The sequence below is a fragment of the Oncorhynchus gorbuscha genome, linkage group LG17, assembly GCF_021184085.1.
Source record: "Oncorhynchus gorbuscha isolate QuinsamMale2020 ecotype Even-year linkage group LG17, OgorEven_v1.0, whole genome shotgun sequence".
In the NCBI taxonomy this organism is placed as follows: Eukaryota; Metazoa; Chordata; class Actinopteri; order Salmoniformes; family Salmonidae; genus Oncorhynchus; species Oncorhynchus gorbuscha.
Genome location: NC_060189.1, coordinates 17,326,906 through 17,348,549, shown reverse-complemented (window position 1 = coordinate 17,348,549; position 21,644 = coordinate 17,326,906). Strand labels below are relative to the sequence as shown.

General features: G+C 45.1%; 1 protein-coding gene across 3 annotated transcripts in view; it reads left to right on the top strand.

The window, feature by feature from the left end:
* Positions 1-1,194: 1,194 nt before the first annotated feature.
* LOC124001193 (myelin transcription factor 1-like protein) overlaps positions 1,195-21,644 on the top strand; it is a 152,439-nt gene continuing 131,989 nt past the window's right edge. For all 3 annotated transcript variants that reach the window (XM_046307803.1, XM_046307804.1, XM_046307802.1), the window contains exon 1: positions 1,195-1,688. The gene's annotated coding sequence lies outside the window, so the exon portion shown is untranslated. The remainder of the gene's footprint in view (positions 1,689-21,644) is intronic.

The following is a 21,644-nucleotide window of genomic DNA, read 5'->3' as shown; positions in this document are numbered from 1 at the left end:
CATGATTTACTGTAAATATGTCCTAGGTTTTAGCCAATAGGTTCTCCTGCCTCCCTAGCTGTCAGTGTGTTGGCTGAGAACACGGCGAGCGTGCTTTCCAACTCATTTATCTCCTCCACCATTCTGCTGCTCACCATAGTTCAAAGCCCAGACAGGAAAGCAGCCTTAATTAACCGTGTGCACTACAGCTCAGCAGCCTTCCCATATTCCATTCTACTCTACAATCTTACTGCTCTCAGTTCCACATACAGCTGAACTACAGCCACATATTGTGTCTTGAACCAGAGGAGCTCATCTTGGCTTCCTCCTGGAGGATACATGGGCACATTGTAGATTCCCAGGTTAAATACAGCAGTCCACAGCTCTCCACACGTCATGCAAGCCCCGCCCCATCCCCCTCCATTTATCCTCCCTTTCCTTCATCCTCCCCTTCCATCCCTCCGCCCCCTCCCACCCTCCTGAGACCCACGGCCCGTGGGAAGAACTGATGCTGGGAGCAGACTGTCTGCAGCCCTGAATACATGAGAGAGAGAGAGAGAGAGAGAGAGAGAGAGAGAGAGAGAGAGAGAGAGAGAGAGAGAGAGAGAGAGAGAGAGAGAGAGAGAGAGAGAGAGAGAGAGAGAGAGAGAGAGAGAGCGCTAGATTGTGGGAGAGGGAGAGAAACAGGGATATGTGTTCTTCTCAAATACATACATATACACAGTGAGAGAGAAAGAAAGACTCTCTCTCTCCTCTCAGCACGTACCCCCCCCACACAGACACATGAACATGATCGCTCTCACACATACATGCACTCACAGACGCACTCTTGCTTTAGGGTACCAGGCGGCTTGGTATTCTTCTCCTTTGTTGTTTTTGTCATTCATCAGTCTTGGTACGGTGTGCTGTGCTGTATGAGTCTCGCTGGGTGAGGAGTCTGTCTGCGTGGCTGTCTGAGAATGCCATCTACACTACGGTAAGCCACACACTGTTCCTTCTCTCCCTCTCTTCTCTTCTGCAGTCTCTCTATCTCACTGGGGTACCTAGCCCCTGCAACGCACATCCTCTGCTTCTTTTTCCTCCCTCCCTCTCTATCTCTCTCTCTCTCTCTCTCTCTCTCTCTCTCTCTCTCTCTCTCTCTCTCTCTCTCTCTCTCTCTCTCTCTCTCTCTCTCTGTCTGCCGCTCCACTCTCTCCTTCGCGCTTTCCTCTCGGCTGTGCGCTCTCTCACCATCCTTACCTTCGCCGCCTCTCCTCCCTCATCTCTCTCTCCCTTCCGCTTCGCCTCATTGGTGCTGCCCTCATTCCTTTTTTTCCATTAAGCTCCAGGCCCATTGGTTGCCTGCCTTCAACCATTATCTTCTCTCCTCCTTCCCTCTTCCTCTTTCTATCTCTTGCCTCTCTCCTCTTTTTCTCCCTTGTTCCCTCATCTCCAGCCGACTCTCAAGTCAAAATTATTTGCATACAGGAGGACATGATAAGTTTTCAGGGAGCAGTGTGAGTGTGTGAGGGGTAAAGAACAAGTGGGATAAAAGATAAGTAAAGAAAGAAAGAAAGAAAGAAAGAAAGAAAGAAAGAAAGAAAGAAAGAAAGAAAGAAAGAAAGAAAGAAAGAAAGAAAGAAAGAAAGAAAGAAAGAAAGAAAGAAAGAAAGGAGGACGGACATACTGGAGCATAAAGAAGTTTGGGAGAAGACTGCATTCTGAGACTGGTGGGTTACTCTTCTTCTTTCAATCTTCTTGTGAGTGCTTTGGCTTCTGTCAATGATACGTTTGTAGATTGTCAAAAGAGGGTTATAGCTAAAACTGAAGGAGGATATTACCTAGAATTTAAGATAGTGAACTAAGCAGTATGACACTTGCTTAGAATTGCTTGAGTCTCAGCTTATTTAGATATTTAGAATTTTGAGATGTGTATTCACTGTATATTGTGCTTTAAATTGGAATCTCTGATGCCAAGCTTTGTATCGCTGAGTTGTTTGATTGAATGGCAAGTAGAGTGTGAAACTCCTTCTGGAATACTTCTACTTTTTGTTGGATTTTCATATGGTTGATATTCATGTTGTATATTGTATTGGAGATTTGATGCCGTAACAAACCATTGAATGCTCTACATTGTTATTATTCCTTTATAGCATGCAGCTAACATTGAAAGGATATATTACATTTCCGAGGCAAAGTGTTGCACTGTTTTGAGTTCTCATACATGGTTAGCTATACTGAACAAAAATAGAAAAACGCAAAATGTAAAGTGTTAGTCCCATGTTTCATGAGCTGAAATAAAAGATTCTAGAAATGTTCTACATGTACAAAAAACTTATTTCTCTAAATTTTGGGGCATAAATTTGTTTACATTCCTTTTAGTGAGCCTTTCTCCTTTGCCAATATAATCTATCCACCTGACAGGTGTGGCATATCAAGAAGCTGATTAAACAGCATGATCATTACACAGGTGCACCTCGTGCTTGGTACAATAAAATGCTACTCTAAAATGTGCAGTTTTGTCACACAGTACAATGCCAAAGAAGTCTCAAGTTTTGAGGGAGTTTGCAATTGGTATGCTGACTGCAGGAAAGTCCCCCGAGCTGTTGCCAAAGTGTTAAATGTTCACTTGTCTACTTTAAGCTGCCTCCAATATCCTTTTAGAGAATTTGGCAGTATGTCCAACTGGCCTCACAACCACAGACTACATGTAACTACGCCAACCCAGGATCTCCACATCCTGCTTCTTCACCTGTGGGATGAAACTGTGGCACAACAGGAAGATTTCTGCACAAACTGTTAGAAACCTCAGGGAAGCTCAGGGAAGCTCATCTGCATGCTCATCGTCCTCACCAGGGTCTTGACCTGACTGCAGTTCGGCGTCGGTACAGACTTCAGTGGGCAAATGCTCACCTTCGATGGCCACTGGCACGCTGGAGAAATGTGCTTTTCACGGATGAATCCCGGTTTCAACTGTACCGGGCAGATATCAGATGTATGGGCAAAGTGTCCCATGGTGGCAGTGGGGTTATGGTATGGGCAGGAATAATCTACGGACAATGAACACAATTGAATTTTATCAATGGCAATTTGAATGCACAGAGATACCGTGATGAGATCCTGAGGCCCATTGTCATGCCACTGGTGGGTGGCACCATGGTACCATGGCACAGAGCAGAAGGCTGAGGCACTGCAACATGTCTCTCTGGGTGAAGAAAACAAACCTTTACAAAAAAGCACTAAATCTAAAAATGAACTGAAATAATTGTGTGCCTGTCTCCTCCTCTTTTTGTTAACCAGCAATTTACTTTGTGTGTGTGTGGGGGGGGGGGGGGGGTAATGATGAATGCACAAATTATGTCTACAATATTCTATAATCTGGCTATTTAGAAATGGAAATCAAATGGGTTCTAGAAAGAAATACATATTGTGTCACTGATGGATTATTACATTGCATATAAAGATAGATCATTTGTATTTTCCCACAGCCTTAGGGATGTAGATCTCAATATGCTGTACACAATGTACACATTTTATAGAACTGGGGGGAGTCAGGGAAATGTTGACATGATGTCCAGCTGAAGTTGCATGGTGAAGGGACATTTTGTCCAGCTGAGACTGCATGTGAAGGGTTGCTCTGACATGATGTCTTGCTGAGGCTACATGGTGAAGGGACATTTTGTCCAGCTGAGACTGCATGTGAAGGGTTGCTCTGACATGATGTCTTGCTGAGGCTTCATGGTGAAGGGACATTTTGTCCAGCTGAGACTGCATGTGAAGGGTTGCTCTGACATGATGTCTTGCTGAGGCTACATGGTGAAGGGACATTTTGTCCAGCTGAGACTGCATATGAAGGGTTGCTCTGACATGATGTCTTGCTGAGGCTTCATGGTGAAGGGACATTTTGTCCAGCTGAGACTGCATGTGAAAGGCTGCTCTGACATGATGTCTTGCTGAGGCTTCATGGTGAAGGGACATTTTGTCCAGCTGAGACTGCATGTGAAGGGTTGCTCTGACATGATGTCTTGCTGAGGCTTCATGGTGAAGGGACATTTTGTCCATCTGAGACAGCATGTGAAGGGTTGCTCTGACATGATGTCTTGCTGAGGCTTCATGTTGAAGGGACATTTTGTCCAGCTGAGACTGCATGTGAAGGGCTGCTCTGACATGATGTCTTGCTGAGGCTTCATGTTGAAGGGACATTTTGTCCAGCTGAGACTGCATGTGAAGGGCTGCTCTGACATGATGACTGACTGAGGCTGTATGGTGAAGGGATGTTCTGACATAATGACCGACTGAGGCTGTATGGTGAAGGGATGTTCTGACATGATGACCGGCTGAGGCTGTTTGGTGAAGGGATGTTCTGTATAATTTTCTGGTGTCAGGATGAGGAAGGAAATGCTTTGCTTTTCACGAGTGTGTTGGTGAGAGAGTGAGGGGAGAGAAAGCGGGAGAGAGAGGTGGGATAAAGTGAGCGGGAGATAGTGTGTGTGTCTGTTTCTCTATCTGTGTGTGTGTCACCGCGGTGCCTAGCTTGCTTTACCGTGGAAGCTGAGAACAGGGAGACAGCCAAATGTGATTAAATTATAGAGGGATAGCACCCTCCCTGGCTCTCATGCGACCAGCTCCCGGGAACCCCCTCCCTCCCAATCTGGACTCAAGGTTAGACGTAGCATAGTAAACTGAAATTATTATGATACATATGGTGTGGTATATATTAATTTGTGGATATCTATCCTCCATTTTATTTGATATGTTACATTACAATTCTTATGATATGTTACGAATTGCAATTCATACAATATGTTACGAATTTTCAATGTGTATGATATGTTACGAATTCCAATTGGTTGTGGCTAGCTTTAGCTAGGCTGCTAGGTAGCTAATGCTAATGTTAGCTGTGGTTAGGGGTTAAGCTTAGGGTTCATGTTAGGCTTAGGAGTTACGTTAAAGGGGTTAAGGTCAGGATTAGGGGAAGGGTTAGCTAACATTCTAAGTAGTTGCAAAGTTGCTTTTTGATAAAATTACAAAAGTTGACCGTAATGAGAGTCGAACACTCAATCGTTGGCTTTCTAGACGTTCATGTTATACGCCCACCAACGACCCTCTTTTCGTTTTTTGTTATCTGAGTAAGGGAAATGCTGTATGTATTTTGAAAGATGAGACATTGAGGATTATAATAAATATGGCTTTGAGGTCATGCAAGCAAGCCAAACACTCATGATTCCAAATGTGCACGTCACATTTCCACAGCATAATATGAATGTCACATACAGTGTCAATGTTGTTTGACGTACAGTTACAAGACAACATGGTGTAATACCCTGGGTTGTTCTGAACCGAATGTGTCTATGTTTGTCTTTTGTGAAGGAAAGGCACCTGAATCCACTCATGACTCCTTTCTTTGCGCACCAAAATTACGATCCGTTTCCCTGAATAGTATTGTGAAAGCTTAACCTTGTAATATCGTTTTTTTTATAACTTAGTTAGTCATGTTGGCAATAGAACATGCTTTCAAATGATTCCCACTTGTCCAAGATTGCGATTTATAATGGACCATTTTTGGACTGCGTAAACAACAGTAATTGTGTGATGGTGGGGATGCAGGGTTGTGTTCCAACCAAACCTACAAATGTGCTTGCTCTAGTTCTTAAAAGGCAGATCAAGGACAGCTCAAAAAAGCACCTTATAGTTGAAGACTTTTCTTTGAGTCATAAAAGTGCATTTCATTTACTTAGGAACTGTGCACACTTTGGAGAGGTGTGTGGACACTTGGAGACAGCAGTTATAGTCCTCTCACTCCAACCCTTGTAATATTGTTGTCTTATGTTGCACCTACCTCATATTATCGTGTTACTGAATGTATTCAAAGTATTTTCAAATTTCGTTACCAACAAATGCAGTGAAAGAAAAGTAGAGTAAATGTAAAATACACATACAATCAGCAATGTAATGTTTGTATTCAGGTGAGCTGTTGTGTCCTAACCATTGGTCTAATCATTTTTCCATAAACTCCAAACTGTTTTATTTCAATTGCTACTATAGTTATGCATTTCTTCTTTTTGAAACATTTAAATTTAGCCCTATACATATAGTCCAAGTCCCACGAGTGTAAAGGGTTAAGTTACCTTCTGTTTTATATAACCATACCAAAGGTAACCTATCATATAATTTGTTTCTCGGATTAACGTTTACTATGTTACTTCCAGTCTATGAGACCAGGCTGTCCCTCCATCCCTCCCTTTACCCACCCCTCATCTCATATATTCACCCTCTTCCTCAGCATCTCAAGGATCCCACATAATCAAAACAGTCTCAGGAGGCCAGACAGATGAAGATGGAGCTGCAGTAGATAGCTACTGTTTTACGGGCTCCTGACCAATTTTGCTAATTGGTGTATTTTGTTTTTACACTGATCTTAACTTTTTTTGTTCATAATATTTCCGCAATCTTTTCCTACGACAGAAAATAGCTTCTGGACAACAGAACAGCGATCACTAAACTCGATTTGGATGAAGATTTCTACTTCAACGAGTCGGCAGCTGTGAATGTACTGCTCATTCCAAGCCAGGCCCTAATCCCTGGGAATCAAAAAAGGAAGAGACGGTGCAAGAGAGGCAAACAAGCGGGCTCCCTGACGAGACTATGTCGGCGAGTTAATAAACTGCCTCCACCTTCCGTTCCCTTGGCGAACGAACTGGACAAGCTCCATTCGAGACAATGCTGTAATTGGGACCTGAAGAACTTTAATATCCTATGTTTCTCGGAGTCGTGGCGGAACAAGAACATGGATAATATACATTTAGCTGTTTTTGAAATGCATCGTAAAGACCAGCAGTTTCGGGTAAGGTTATGAGGGAGGTGTGTGTCTTTGTTAACAATAACTGGTGCGCAATCTCTAATATTAAGGAAGTCTCAAGGTTTTGCTCACCTGAGTTAAAAAATATAATCAAAACCTAGATTTTTTGTAGCTGTCTATTTACCACCACAAACCAATGCTGGCACTAAGACCGCCCTAAAACAGTATAGGGCCATAAGCAAACAAGAAAATGCACATGCAGAGGCAGCGCTCCTACTGGCCAGGGATTTTAATGCAGGGAAACTGAAATCCGTCTTACCACATTTTAACCAGCATGTCACCTGTGCAACTAGAGACGAACAAACTCTAGTTCACCTTTACTCCACACACAGACACTCAAACAGCAAGTGCCAGTGATTTGCTCAATATGGAAGTGGTCCAATGAAGCTGATGCTAAAAGCTACAGAACTGGGATTCATCCGATAACATTGAGGAGTTTAACACATCAGTCACTGGCTTCTTTAATAAGTGCATCGACAACGCCATCCCCACAGTGACCGCACGTACATATCCCAACCAGAAGCCACGGATTACAGGCAACATCCGCACTGAGCTAAAGGCTAGAGCTGCCACTTTCAAGGAACGGGACCCTACTCGACCTCTGGTGAGCAGTCAAAAAGACAAAACATGAATACAGGACTAAGATTGATTCCTACTACACCGACTCTGAAGCTCGCCGGATGTGTCAGAGCTTGCAAACTATCATGGATTACAAAGGTAAACCCAGCTAGGAGCTGCCTAGTGATGTGAGCCTACTCGAAAAGCTAAATTCCTTCTATGCTTGCTTCGAGGCAAGTAACACTGAACCATACATGAGAGCAACAGCTGTTCTGGATGACTATGTGATCTCTCTCTCTGTAGTAAGTAAGACCTTTAAACAGGTGAACATTCACCAGGACGCGTACTCAGAGCATGCACTGACCAGCTGGCAAGTGTCATCATTGAAATTTTCAACCCCTCCGTAGTCTTTGTGCCCGAGAATGCAAAGGTAACCTGTCTAAATGACTGCCACATCATAGTATTCATTGTAGCCATGAAATGCTTGGAAAGGCTGTTCATGGCTCACATCAACACCATCATCCCAGACACCCTGGACACACTCCAATACACATACTGCCCCATCAGATCCACAGATGATGCACTCTCTATTGCACTTCACACTGCCCTCTCCGACCTGGACAAGAGGAATACCTACGTGACAATGATGTTCATTGACTGTAGCTCAGCGTTCAACAGCATAGTGCCCTCCATGCTCATCACTAAGCTCAGGATCCTGGGACTGAACAACCCCCTCTGCAACTGGTTCTTGGACTTCAAATCAAATCAAGCTTAATTTATACAGCACATTTCAGACATGGAATGCAAGGCAATGTGCTTCACAGGAAAAAATGAGAATAAAAACTAAAATATTTACTGCACAACAAATATAAAAGGATAATTTTTTAAATAAAAATAATTCCCAGTTTCGCCCCCCCCCCCTCCAAGTTCTCTGGCTGGCTATTCCAGAGGCTGGGGGCATAATAACTAAAGGCTGCCTCTCCATGCCTCTTGGTCCTCGGCTTTGGGATAGGTAAAAAGCCAGTGCCAGAGGAGCTGATGGCCCTACTGGGTACATAACTTAAAAGCAGGTCTGACATGTATTGGGGTGCACAAATGGGGATTGATTTAAAAACCAATAGAAGAACCTTAAAATTGCCCCACCTTGGCAATGTTCCTCAGGTGGTAAAAAGCTATCTTGGTCACATTCCTAATGTGTGACTTGTATTTGAGTTCAGAATATAAAATAACACCTAGGTTGTTTATCTGGAGTTTTATTTTTATTGTCCGTGAATCACAATGTGCAGACTGATTCTCAATCTGTGCTTCGGCTCCATAAATAAGTACCTTAGTCGCCCCCAGGTGTTGAGGGTAGGCAACAACATATCCACCACTCTGACCTTCAACAAAGAGCTCCTCAGGGGTGTGTGTTTAGTCCCCTCCTGTGCTCCCTCTTCACCCACGACTGCATGGCAGGGCACGATACTCCAACAACATCATTAAGTTTGCTGAAGGCAAAACGTGGTTGGCCTGATCACCGACGACGATGAAATAGTCTACAGGGAGGAGGTCCATGACCTGGCAGTATGGTGCCAGGACAACAACCTCTCATTCAACGTCAGCAAGACAATGAATCTGAACATAGACTTCAGGAAATGTAGGGCCAAGCACGCCCTGTTGTGGAGCGTGTTTGGAGATTCAAGTTCCACGGTGTCCACATCACCAAAGAATTATCATGGTCCACACACACCAACATAGTTGTGGAGAAGGCCGAACAGAGCCGTCTCCCCAAAAATGATTTGGCATGGTTCCTCAAACCCACAAACGTTCTCCAGCTGCACCATATAGAGCATCTTGACATGCTGCGTCACCTCTTGGTATGACAACTGCTTGGCATCTGACCGCAAGGTGCTACAGAGCGTAGTGCGTCCAGCCCAATACATCACTGGGGCTATGTTGTCAAAGAATCCCGCCACCCAAGTCATCGACTGTTCTCTTTGCTACCGCACGGAAAGCGATACCGATGCACCAAGTCTGCAATCAACAGGACCCTGAACAGCTCTACTCCCAAGCCATAAGAATGCTAGATAGTTAGTCTGGGTAGCTATTGGTTAACTACTTAACTATCTGCATTGACCCGTTTTGCAGTAACTCTTTTGACTCATCACATATGCTGCTGCTACTGTTTATTAAGTATGCTGTTGCATTTTCACTTTATCCCTACCTACCTCATATGTACAAATCTACTTCAATTACCTCGTACCCCTGAACACATACCCCCTGTATATAGCCAAGTTATCCTTACTCATTGTGTATTTATTCCTTGTATTATTTTTATATTATTTCAAAAACTTTCTCTCAGCTTTGTTGGAAAGGACCGGTAAGTAAGCATTTTACTGAGCAAAACGGTTACTGGTGGGATTTCAAAACATACTGGGTACTTTTGGCAACATTACTTTACAGTTACATGACATGGAAGTGTTGAGGTTTTTATCACAATACATTTGTTTGGTATAAAAAGTAATTAAGCAAGTTTGTTTTTAATCAATTTCCAACAATACATTTAAATACTATTGATATCTCTTTTTTCTAGATAATTACATTGGTTTTGTTGATTGAGTTCCGCTGGCTAGCCTGGATACAATAATAGATTTTGTTGATTAAAGGTCCGCTATTGTAGGAAGAGTGTAATTGTGCTATGAAAATGAAACTTTCTTTAATGATTTCTTACAAAACAACATCTGCACAGAATAACCTCTGAATCATTTGTTAACAGTTTCTCTAGTTATATTCCTGGCAGCTGGAGAAGTAGTTATGTATCTCTACAATAACGACTGCATCTCTCTAGTGGGTTGAAACTGAAATGCATGTCTAAGATATGAACCTTTAACTCTTTACACCATAGGAATAGGGGAGTGTGTGTGTGGGTGTTTGTGTGCTAGTGTGTGCATGTGTGTTGAAGGGATCTCCATAGGAATTCCATACACACTAACCCTACTGGGTCATATAGCTACATGCCAGTTAGCTTGTCTGTGCTGTGCTGTGGACAGCATGACTATGGTAATGTTAGTTTGTCTGAGGTGAATAGAAGCAGGTCACATAGTCACACACACACTAATATTATTTTAGGGCTCCTGAGTGGCGCAGCGGTCTAAGGCACAGCATCTCAGTGCAAGAGGCATCACTACAGTCCCTGGTTGGAATCCAGCCTGTTTCACATCCAGCCATGATTAGGAGTCCCATAGGGCAGTGCACAATTGGCCCAGCGTTGTCCGGGTTTGACTGGGGTAGGCCGTCATTGTAGATAAGAATTTGTACTTAACTGACTTTCCTAGTTAAATAAAGGTTAAATATGTGACTCAACTATCTAGCTAGCCAGTCTTGATGGATGTGGCTAGCACGACTGTGTACTATTAAGCGATATAAGTCTGCTAGGATGACTGTGTAAAAATATAGAGAGTTATAAGTCTGATAGCATGACTGTGTGCAAATATAGATAATTATAAGTCTGCTCGTTTTACTCTGTGAAAATGTGACTCTATTAAAATGAGATGGCATGACTGTGGGCTAACACTAGCATGCTAGCCTGTCTGACATAAACGAGGCAGAATTGCCTGGTCACATGACAGTGTGTCTGTCTGTTTGGGAGTTGATGAATAAGCCCCCCTGGTCGAAGGTGTACCTTCCTGTAGAGCGTGTTAACACCAGGCCACCCAGGGGCCCAGGAGAGGATCACACTACCCCACCTGTGGAGACAGCTAAAGAGGCTTACAGCCCAGCCAGCTAGCCCCCCCCCCCCCCCCCCGCCCATGACACAGTTCTTCTCTGATTCACACTCGGAATGTATTTATATAACTACAGTATATATACTGTACATCATCCAGAATGATGGAGGAGATCGATGCTTATGATGATTCATAACTAGGATCAAATCGATTAGGCCGTGGTCAGGATTAATTTAAACATGTACATACCATTTCTATTTAGATGTTGTTCTTTTTTATTCCCTATAGCTAATCTTATTCGTGGGTATTATCAAGATGTGCTTGACTGAGTAAACCAGTGGTAGGATGTTGAAAAGACATTGATGTGCCCTTGCAATCACTGAATGATGTGGTTCAGCTGGTTTTGTGATGGGATAAATCCAAGGTAAATTCTGCAATGTCAATACTGATCCTTCCATACTCTGAGAAAGGGGGATCTAGTGTGCCTCACTGGTTCATGACAGGTTTCTGTAAGTCTTAAAAATCAATGCGCTGATGAGTGAAACCAAACTGCACCAAATTTGGATAGGTGGTCATAAAATCCTATTAGATGGCAAGATTAAGCTACCACATTATTAATACCTATCCAATCTTTTGAGATTTTACCAGAAGTGTGAAAGGGAATAGGGCTATAGGTGTTGATTTGGAATTGGTCATCTGTCTAAGAACACAGTGCTATCCTCTCCGGCCCTCTCCTCTCCTCGGGGACGGAAGCGCTACGTGATGTATTTCCTGGCGGGCAGGCCAATTAAAAACCAATCAGGCCTGTTGGAGTGTGTGCATGGTAATGGAAAAGCCAGGAGAGTGGAGGAGAGCAGTGATTAATGGACACTTTCACCTCGTGGCATAACAGGCTCCCATTCATCACTTCACCTGTCCTGCATAGGGTCGGGCTGGCACTCCGCATTCACGCCTATACACCACTGTCACTACCATACACATCTGTATGAGTTACACTGGCTGTGACTGGGTTGTTATGCAGTGGATTGGAGCTGGGTTAGTCACCGTCCTATGTACTGAGTCACAGTAGGCTATACACCATTGACCTCCCCCATATTACACGTTCATTGCAATGCACTGCATTTATTCAGGAATGGGATATACTGTATTTTCCCTAGGATATAGCCTGCTTGTATTTGACCCTGTGGTGCCGTTAGCCGGCACACATTCAAGCCAACGATTGTATTAACAGTGAGAAGGGTATTCCATTTCAGGAGCTGCACTGACCTGTTTCACACAGGCAGGCAGGCAGGCAGGCAGGCAGGCAGGCAGGCAGGCAGGCAGGCAGGCAGGCAGGCAGGCAGGCAGGCAGGCAGGCAGGCAGGCAGGCAGGCAGGCAGGCAGGCAGGCAGGCAGGCAGGCAGGCACCTGTAAAAAATAATTTGCATAACTTGGTTTGGCCTTCTTTCATTAAGGAAACAAATGAAGAGCTTTGTTCCAAAACACTATATCCATTTTCAGAAACGTTTGTAAATTAGCTTTACTGTTTAAAGAAATTATGAAAGAGAGGTGTTTTTCACTATCTAATCATGGGTTGGGGTTGATCAATGACTGACATGTATTTGTTTAAAATCTATCACTTGATGATTTCAATTCAGAGAGACAAATGATCATGTTTTCAACAAAATGCAACATAACAGCTTCACTCTCAGAGAAATCAAATCAAATTCAAATAACATTTTAATGGTCACATACACATATTTAGCAGAGGTTATTGCGGGTGTAGTGAAATGCTTGGGATCCTAGCTCCAACAATGCAGTAGTATCGAACAATTCAGTAGTATCTAGAAACGATTAACAACATTACACACACATCTGAAAGTAAAATAATGTAAGTAATAAATGTCGCATTGTATAAATGAGTGGAGACAGGCTCAGGAATTCGTAATAGGGGCGTTTAATAATCCACCCAGAATATACAACATGCCATGAAAAGACCCAGAGTTGTGGGGCGAACAGAGGGTATTATACACGTCACATAATGAGGGAATGTAAACCAGGTGTGTGGGAAAACAAGACAAAACAAATGGAAAATGAAAGGTGGATCGGCGATGGCTAGAAGACCAGTGACGTCGACCGCCGAACGCCGCCCGAACAAGGAGAGGAGCCGACTTCGGCGGAAGTCGTGACAGTACCCTCCCCTTGACGCGCAGGTCCAGCAGCGCTCCGACACCTGTCTCGGGACGACCCGGGGGGCGAGGTGCAGGGTGATCCGGACATAGACCGTGGAACTCCTGCAGCATTGAAGGGTCCAACACGTCCCCCACTGGAACCCAGCATCTCTCCTCCGGGCCGTACCCCTCCCACTCCATGAGGTACTGAAGGCCCCTCACCCCTCGAATCCAGTATGGAGTGAAGGGCGTATGCCGGGACCCCCTCGATGTCCAGAGGGGGCGGAGGAACCTCCCGCACCTCAGACTCCTGGAGCGTACCAGCCACCACCGGCCTGAGGAGAGACACATGGAACGAGGGGTTTATATGGTAATAAGAGGGAGCTGTAACCTGTAACACACTTCGTATAGTCTCTTCAGGACTTTAAACAGCCCCACAAACTGCGGACCCAACTTCTGGCAGGGCAGGCGGAGGGGCAGGTTTCGGGGCGAGAGCCAGACCTGGTCCCCCGGTGCGAACACCGGGGCCTCACTGCGGTGACGGTCTACGCTGGTTTTCTGGTGCAGCACGGCACGCTCATGTCTCCTCCGCGTGCCGGAACCAGTCGTCCACCGCAAGAGCCTCGGTCTGACTCTGATGCCAAGGAGCCAGAACCGGCTGATACCCCAGTAGGCACTGGAAGGGGAAGATGTTAGTGGAGGAATGGCGAAGCGAGTTCTGGGCCATCTCTGCCCAGGGCACGACCGCCGCCCACTCCCCCAGCCAATCCTGGCAATAAGACCGCAGAAACCTACCCACATCCTGGTTAACTCTCTTCACCTGCCCGTTACTCTCAGGGTGAAAATCTGAAATAAGGCTGATCAAGACCCGCAGAAGCTCCATGAACGCTCTCCAGACCCTCGACGAGACCTGGGGACCTCGGTCAGACACTATATCCTCAGGCACCCCATAGTGCCGGAAGACGTGCGTGAACAAGGCCTCCGCAGTCTGTAGGGCCGTAGGGAGACCAGGCTGAGGAAGGAGACGGCAGAGAAACGGTCCACAATGACCAGAATCATGGTGTTACCCTGTGAGGGGGAGATCTGTGAGAAAATCTATCAACAGGTGCGACCATGGCTGTTGTGGAACGGCTTAGGGTGTAACTTACCTCTTGGCAAGTGCCTACGTCCTTGGCCAAGGTGGGCCACCAGTACTTCCCACTCAAACAGCGCACTGTCCGACCGATACCTTGATGACCAGAGGAGGGTGACGTGTCAGCCCAATAGATCAGACAGAACGTACAGATGCCCAGAGGGACACTGGAGGGGAGCGGGCTCTGCACGTGACGCCTGCTCAATGTCCGCGTCCAGCTGCCATACTACTGGCGCCACCAGGCAGGAGGCTGGGAGTATAGGGGTGGGATCCATGGGCCGCTCCTCTGTGTCATACAGCCGGGACAGTGCATCTGCCTTGACATTCTGGGAACCTGGTCTGTACAAAAGGGTGAAAACAAAACGGGTAAAAAACATGGCCCACCTTGCCTGGCGAGGACTTAGTCTCCTCGCTGCCCGGATGTACTCCAGATTGCGGTGGTCAGTCCAGATGAGAAAAGGGTGTTTAGCCCCCTCAAGCCAATGTCTCCACGCCTTCAAAGCCTTGACGACAGCCAACAGCTCCCGGTCCCCCACATCATAGTTTTGCTCCGCCGGGCTGAGCTTCCTCGAGAAGAATGCACAGGGGCTATGCACAGAGCCCTTAGGTGACCAAAAGCCCTGTCCGCCTCAGCCGACCACTGCAAACGCACCGGGCCCCCCTTCAGCAGTGAGGTAATGGGAGCCGCTACCAGACCAAAACCCAGGATAAACCTCCGGTTGTAAACCGTAGAAAATGCTGCACCTTTGACTCAATCACTGTGGCTATGAGAGGTAGAGGGTAACTGTACTTCACAGTGATCTGGTTAAGAGCTCTATTGCCAAAACATGGGCACAGACCTCCCTCCTTGTTCACAAAAAATAAACTAGAGGAGGCGGGTGAAGTAGAGGACCAGAATATACCCCTGACGCAAGACATATGTTTCCATAGCTGCCGTCTCCACCTGTGACAGGGGATACACGTAACTCCTGGGAAGTGCGGTGTCTACCAGGAGATTTATCGCACAATCCCCCCCGACGATGGAGTGGTAATTGAGTCGCCATCTTTTTGGAAAAGGTTGAGAGCCAAGTTGACATATTTGGGGGGAATGTGCACGGTGGAGACCTGGTCTGGACTTTCCACCGTTGTAGCACCAATGGTCTCTCCTTGTGACCCCCCTGCGTCACCATGCCCAGGGGAGTGGTGGCCTCCCTAATCAACCCTGACCCTAATGGTCGACTGTCTAAGGTGTGAACTGGGAAGGACATAGCCACTGGAACAATGGGGATCCCTAAACTAAGGGAGAATTATCGATCTATGAAATTCTCAGGCTCGCCTGAATCAACGAGCACCTTAGGCTGGAAATTCAGAGAAAACTCAGGAAAAGTAACATACAAAAACATGTGTACAACAGATGACTCTGGGTGAGAATGGTGCCGGCTCACCTGGGGTCCCACCAGAGTGCTGTGCCTGCTGCCTCGACACCCAGAGGGTATCCATGAATATCGGAGCAGTGGAGCAGGGGAATGGAACCAACAGACACTGGACGTCCCCGGGCGGCCATGGTCCAAAAGTCCATTGCGAACTCCTGGGCGCTCCTCGTCCCCTGCCTCAGATGGAAGATACGTTCACCCGCCGCTCTACCCTCGGGCGGGTGGTCGAAGACTGAAGTCCTCGAATTGGTCCAGCACTGCATCTCCTTCCTTCCACACGGCGTTGGCCCACTCCAGGGCTTTCCCCGAGAGGCACGAGGCAGGGGCGGACACCTTCTCACGGCCCGAAGGAGCCGGGTGGACGGTTGCCAGGATCCAGCTGCAACAGGAAACCCTGGAAGCGTGCAGCCGTCCCATCGTACTCCTGGGGAAGTGTGAGACGAATCCCACTGGGACCGGGTGCAGGGGAGGCGAGTAGTGAAGACCCCTGTTGTGCTGGTGGAGGCCCTGGAGGAGCTCCCTGTCTCTCCCAGGGGTCCATAGTTTGGACGACTCGGCCCATGGCGGCGCCGAGATGGTGGAGCATCGCCGCATACTCCCAGACGCGCTCCTCAACCCCTATACCAGGGGCACCTGCTCCTGCTGACTCCATATTCAGTTGTGTTGCATAACTGGCTGCAAGGAAGTCAGGTGCAGGAGAGCAGAACTAGGTACTAACCGGAGAAGTTTCAATGATGCAAAACCGACAGCACCCAGAACAACAAAATATATGTTGAAATAACCTGTCGCAAACCAGTCGATAATGCACAATCACTTTACAACAAACAATTCCACACACAGACATGGGGGGGAACAGAGGGTATTATACACAGGAAAACAAGACAAAACAAATGGAAAATGAAAGGTGGATCGGCGAAGGCTCGAAGACCGGTGATGTCGATCGCTGAACGCCGCCTGAACAAGGAGAGGAACCGACTTCTGTGGAAGTCGTGACAAGTGAGGTAAATCCTCTAACAAATTCACGGGACAAGACCTGAAATACACTGCACAGGACGAAACCAGTAATAAGAAATGCACAACAATACACTGGACGAGACCCGTAATAACAAGTGCACAATACACACTGCACAATACATGCCGCACAAAATACTAAATAAAAAGCACAGGAACTCACATACCAACGGACATGGGAACAATAATCAACCAGGACACTGAGGAACAGAGGGCACAATTATACACATACTTATCAAGGGGAATGGGAACCAGGTGTGGGTAATGAGACAAGACAGTCCGGGGTTGGTGGGAATGATCCAGTTCAGTGACGCCTAGAAGGCCGGTGACGTAGACCTCTGGAGCTGGTGAATGGAATGAGCAGCAGTACCGGGGGAATCGGGGTGGCATTGACTAAAATACAGTGGAATAGAATTCAGTATATACATATGAGATGAGTAAAGCAGTATGTAAACATGTAAACATTTACATTTCACATTTTTGTCATTTAGCAGATGCTCTTATCCAGAGCGACTTACAGTAAGTGCATACATAAGATAGCTAGCTACTGTAGTTGAATTAACCACATATAACAGTGAAACATACAGGATTTACATTCCATTCCAGCTAATCAATGGATATATAGCATTTTGCAAAAAAAGCCTACATTTTCATACACACCTAAAATCTATAAATACAAAATCTGAGAACCGTAATAATAATATATACACACACACACAGGTATACACACACACACACAGGTATGCATAAGCAATGATTTATGGTGAATAAACACAAATGTGATATAGCGTTTTGAACAAAACTATTCAGACGCAGCTCAGAGAACTTGACAAAGGGCAGTTAAGACTATTACATTAGGAATGATATCATTATGATCAAGCCAGAGTGTTGTCACTGATGATAATCAATCAGAAGCGTTTTCATTTATTACAATCAGTATTTAGCTTGCTTTGACGGCTAAGAGAGGATGGGATAGCATTTTTGAATATTTTCACCAGCAAGGCTCACGTGTAGTGTCAATCCCTGCCCCACTCCTCCCGCCCCCATCCTACCACCTACACATGCCTTATGAGAGGGAGGCAGCAATGTGAAGCCATGAGAAAGAGAGAGCGAGGCATTGCTAAGATCTCTCAGAAATGCTCATTCCACGCTCATTTACCTCACCATTAACTGTCTTTTACATTTGAGGTCTGTGTTTTTTTGTTACTTTAAAAAAAGAAGAAAGAGAAGGAAAAAAAGAAATGAAAAAGTAATCCTCCCTTCCTCCTGTTGGGCTGGAGGAAAAGCGGTGCGGTATTGGAAAATGATTAGAAAACATCCATCCATTATTCATTAGTTAGATTGGTGAGGGCGCCCACTTCTTATTTATGCATGGTGTTTAAATCAGATTTGTCGGTTTTGATCACTGTAAAATCTCCCAGTTGCACAGTGGCAATATTGGGTGAATATTACACTGTCTAATGGGTAATTGATAACGGCAAGTGACACTGGTTGGGATGAACGGGCAGGAGGAGGGATGAAGGGGGGAAGAAGGAATGACTGTTGAATATAGCTGTGCATATAGTGGATAGATGGTTTATTTTCACATTTGATTACAACACCAGAGAACTCCACTGAAATTAATAACATCTCTTTCAAGGCCCAGAAGGCCGCTCATATTAAACCACAATTAGACCACAATCAAATTAAAATCACATTATCTATGACTTCCAACAATCATTGCAAAAGTCATGTCGACAAACTTTACCTTTAACTTGACCGGGTTGTTATTGTAAATGAGAATCTGTTCCCAATGACTTTCCTGGTTAAATAAAAGTAAAATAAACAAGAGTAGAGCTGTCCGTGTGCTGCTGCTTGTGAGTGTGAGTGTATATACATGTATATATACAGTGGGGCAAAAAAGTATTTAGTCAGCCACCAATTGTGCAAGTTCTCCCACTTAAAAAGATGAGAGAGGTCATTTTCATCATAGGTACACGTCAACTATGACAGACAAAATTAGGAAAAAAAATCCAGAAAATCACATTAGGATTTTTAATGAATTATTTGCAAATTATGATGGAAAATAAGTATTTGGTCAATGACAAAATTTTATCTCAATACTTTGTTATATACCCTTTGTTGGCAATGACAGAGGTCAAACGTTTTCTGTAAGTCTTCACAAGGTTTTCACACACTGTTGCTGGTATTTTGGCCCATTCCTCCATACTGATCTCCTCTAGAGCAGTGATGTTTTGGGGCTGCTGCTGAGCAACACGGACTTTCAAGATCTGGAGACTGGCTAGGCCACTCCAGGACCTTGAAATGCTTCTTACGAAGCCACTCCTTTGTTGCCCGGGCGGTGTGTTTGGGATCATTGTCATGCTGAAAAACCCAGCCACGTTTCATCTTCAATGCTCTTGATGATGGAAGGAGGTTTTCACTCAAAATCTCATGATACATGGCCCCATTCATTCTTTTCTTTACACGGATCAGTCGTCCTGGTCCCTTTGCAGAAAAATAGCCCCAAAGCATGATGTTTCCACCCCCATGCTTCACAGTAGGTATGGTGTTCTTTGGATGCAACTCAGCATTCTTTGTCCTCCAAACACAACGAGTTGAGTTTTTACCAAAAAGTTATATTTTGGTTTCATCTGACCATATTACATTCTCCCAATCTTCTTCTGGATCATCCAAATGCTCTCTAGCAAACTTCAGACGGGCCTGGACATGTACTGGCTTAAGCAGGGGTCACGTCTGGCACTGCAGGATTTGAGTCCCTGGCAGCGTAGTGTGTTACTGATGGTAGGCTTTGTTACTTTGGTCCCAGCTCTCTGCAGGTCATTCACTAGATCCCCCCATGTGGTTCTGGGATTTTTGCTCACCGTTCTTGTGATCATTTTGATCCCCCGGGGTGAGATCTTACATGGAGCCCCAGACCGAGGGAGATTATCAGTGGTCTTGTATGTCTTCCATTTCCTAATAATTGCTTCCACAGTTGATTTAATTCAAACCAAGCTGCTTACCTATTGCAGATTCAGTCTTCCCAGCCTGGTGCAGGTCTACAATTTTGTTTCTGGTGTCCTTTGACAGCTCTTTGGTCTTGGCCATAGAGGAGTTTGGAGTGTGACTGTTTGAGGTTGTGGACAGGTGTCTTTTATATTGATAACAAGTTCAAACAGGTGCCATTAATACAGGTAACGAGTGGAAGACAGAGGAGCCTCTTAAAGAAGAAGTTACAGGTCTGTGAGAGCCAGAAATCTTGCTTGTTTGTAGGTGACCAAATACTTATTTTCCACCATAATTTGCAAATAAATTCATAAAAAATCATACAATGTGATTTTCTGGATTTTTGTTCTCATTTTGTCCTTCATAGTGAAAGTGTACCTATGATGAAAATGACAGGCCTCTCATCTTTTTAAGTGGGAGAACTTGCACAATTGGTGGCTGACTTAATACTTTTTTTGTCCCACTGTATATACAGTTGAAGTCGGAAGTTTATATACAGTTCGGTTAGCAAGTAGGTTAGGAAATCTTTGTGCATGACACAAGTAATTTTTCCAACAATTGTTTACAGACAGATTATTTCACTGTATCACAATTTCCGTGGGTCAGAAGTTTACATACACTAAGTTGACTGTGCCTTTAAACAGCTTGGAAAATTCCAGAAAATTATGTTGTGGATTTAGAAGCTTCTGATAGGCTAATTTACATAATTTGAGTCAATTGGAAGTGTACCTGTGGATGTATTTCAAGGCCTAACTTCAAACTCAGTGCCTCTTTGCTTGACATCATGGGGCTATCAAAAGAAATTAGCCAAGACCTCCGAAAAACCTCCACAAGTCTGGTTCATCCTTGGGAGCAGTTTACAAACACCTGAAGGTTCCACGTTCATCTGTTCAAACTATATTACTTAAGTATAAACACCATGGGACCACGCAGCCGTCATACCGCTCAGAAAGGAGATGCGTTCTGTCTCCTAGAGATGAACGTACTTTGGTGCGAAAAGTGCAAATCAATCCCAGAATAACAGCAATGGACCTTGTGAAGATGCTGGGGGAAACAGGTACAAAAGTATTTATATCCACAGTAAAATGAGTCATATATCGACATAACCTGAAAGGCCACTCAGCAAGGAAGAAGACACTGCTCCAAAACCGTTTGCAACTGCACATGGGGACAAAGATTGTAGATTTTGGAGAAATGTCCTCTGGTCTGATGAAACAAAAAAAGGACTGTTTGGTCATAATGACCATTGTTATGTTTGGAGCAAAAAGAGGGAGTGTCAAAGTCAAGGTATTGGAGTGGCCATCACAAAGCCCTGTCCTATAGAACATTTGCTGTCAGAACCGAAAAAGTGTGTGTGAGCAATGAGGTCTACAAACCTGACTCAGAGAGAGAGAGAGAGAAAGAGAGAAATAGAGAAAGAGAGAGAGAAATAGAGAAAGAGAGAGAGAGAGATAGAGACAGAGACAGAGAGAGAGACAGAGAGAGAGAGAGAGAGAGAGAGAGAGAGAGAGAGAGAGACAGACAGACAGACAGACAGAGACAGACAGACAGACAGACAGACAGACAGACAGACAGACAGACAGACAGACAGACAGACAGACAGACAGACAGAGACAGACAGACAGACAGACAGACAGACAGACAGACAGACAGACAGACAGACAGACAGACAGACAGACAGACAGACAGACAGACAGACAGACAGAAGAGTAGTGTTTGAGTAATTTTGTCCCTGAGGGTGGCCTGATCCCAGCCTTCAGCTCTGGTTCAGAGGACAGCAGCAAATGAGAGGTATCACAGGATGACAAGACAGGAGCACTGGCTAGCCTCCTTAGGAATGACAGGCTCAACCCACCAAGTCTTCACGTACAG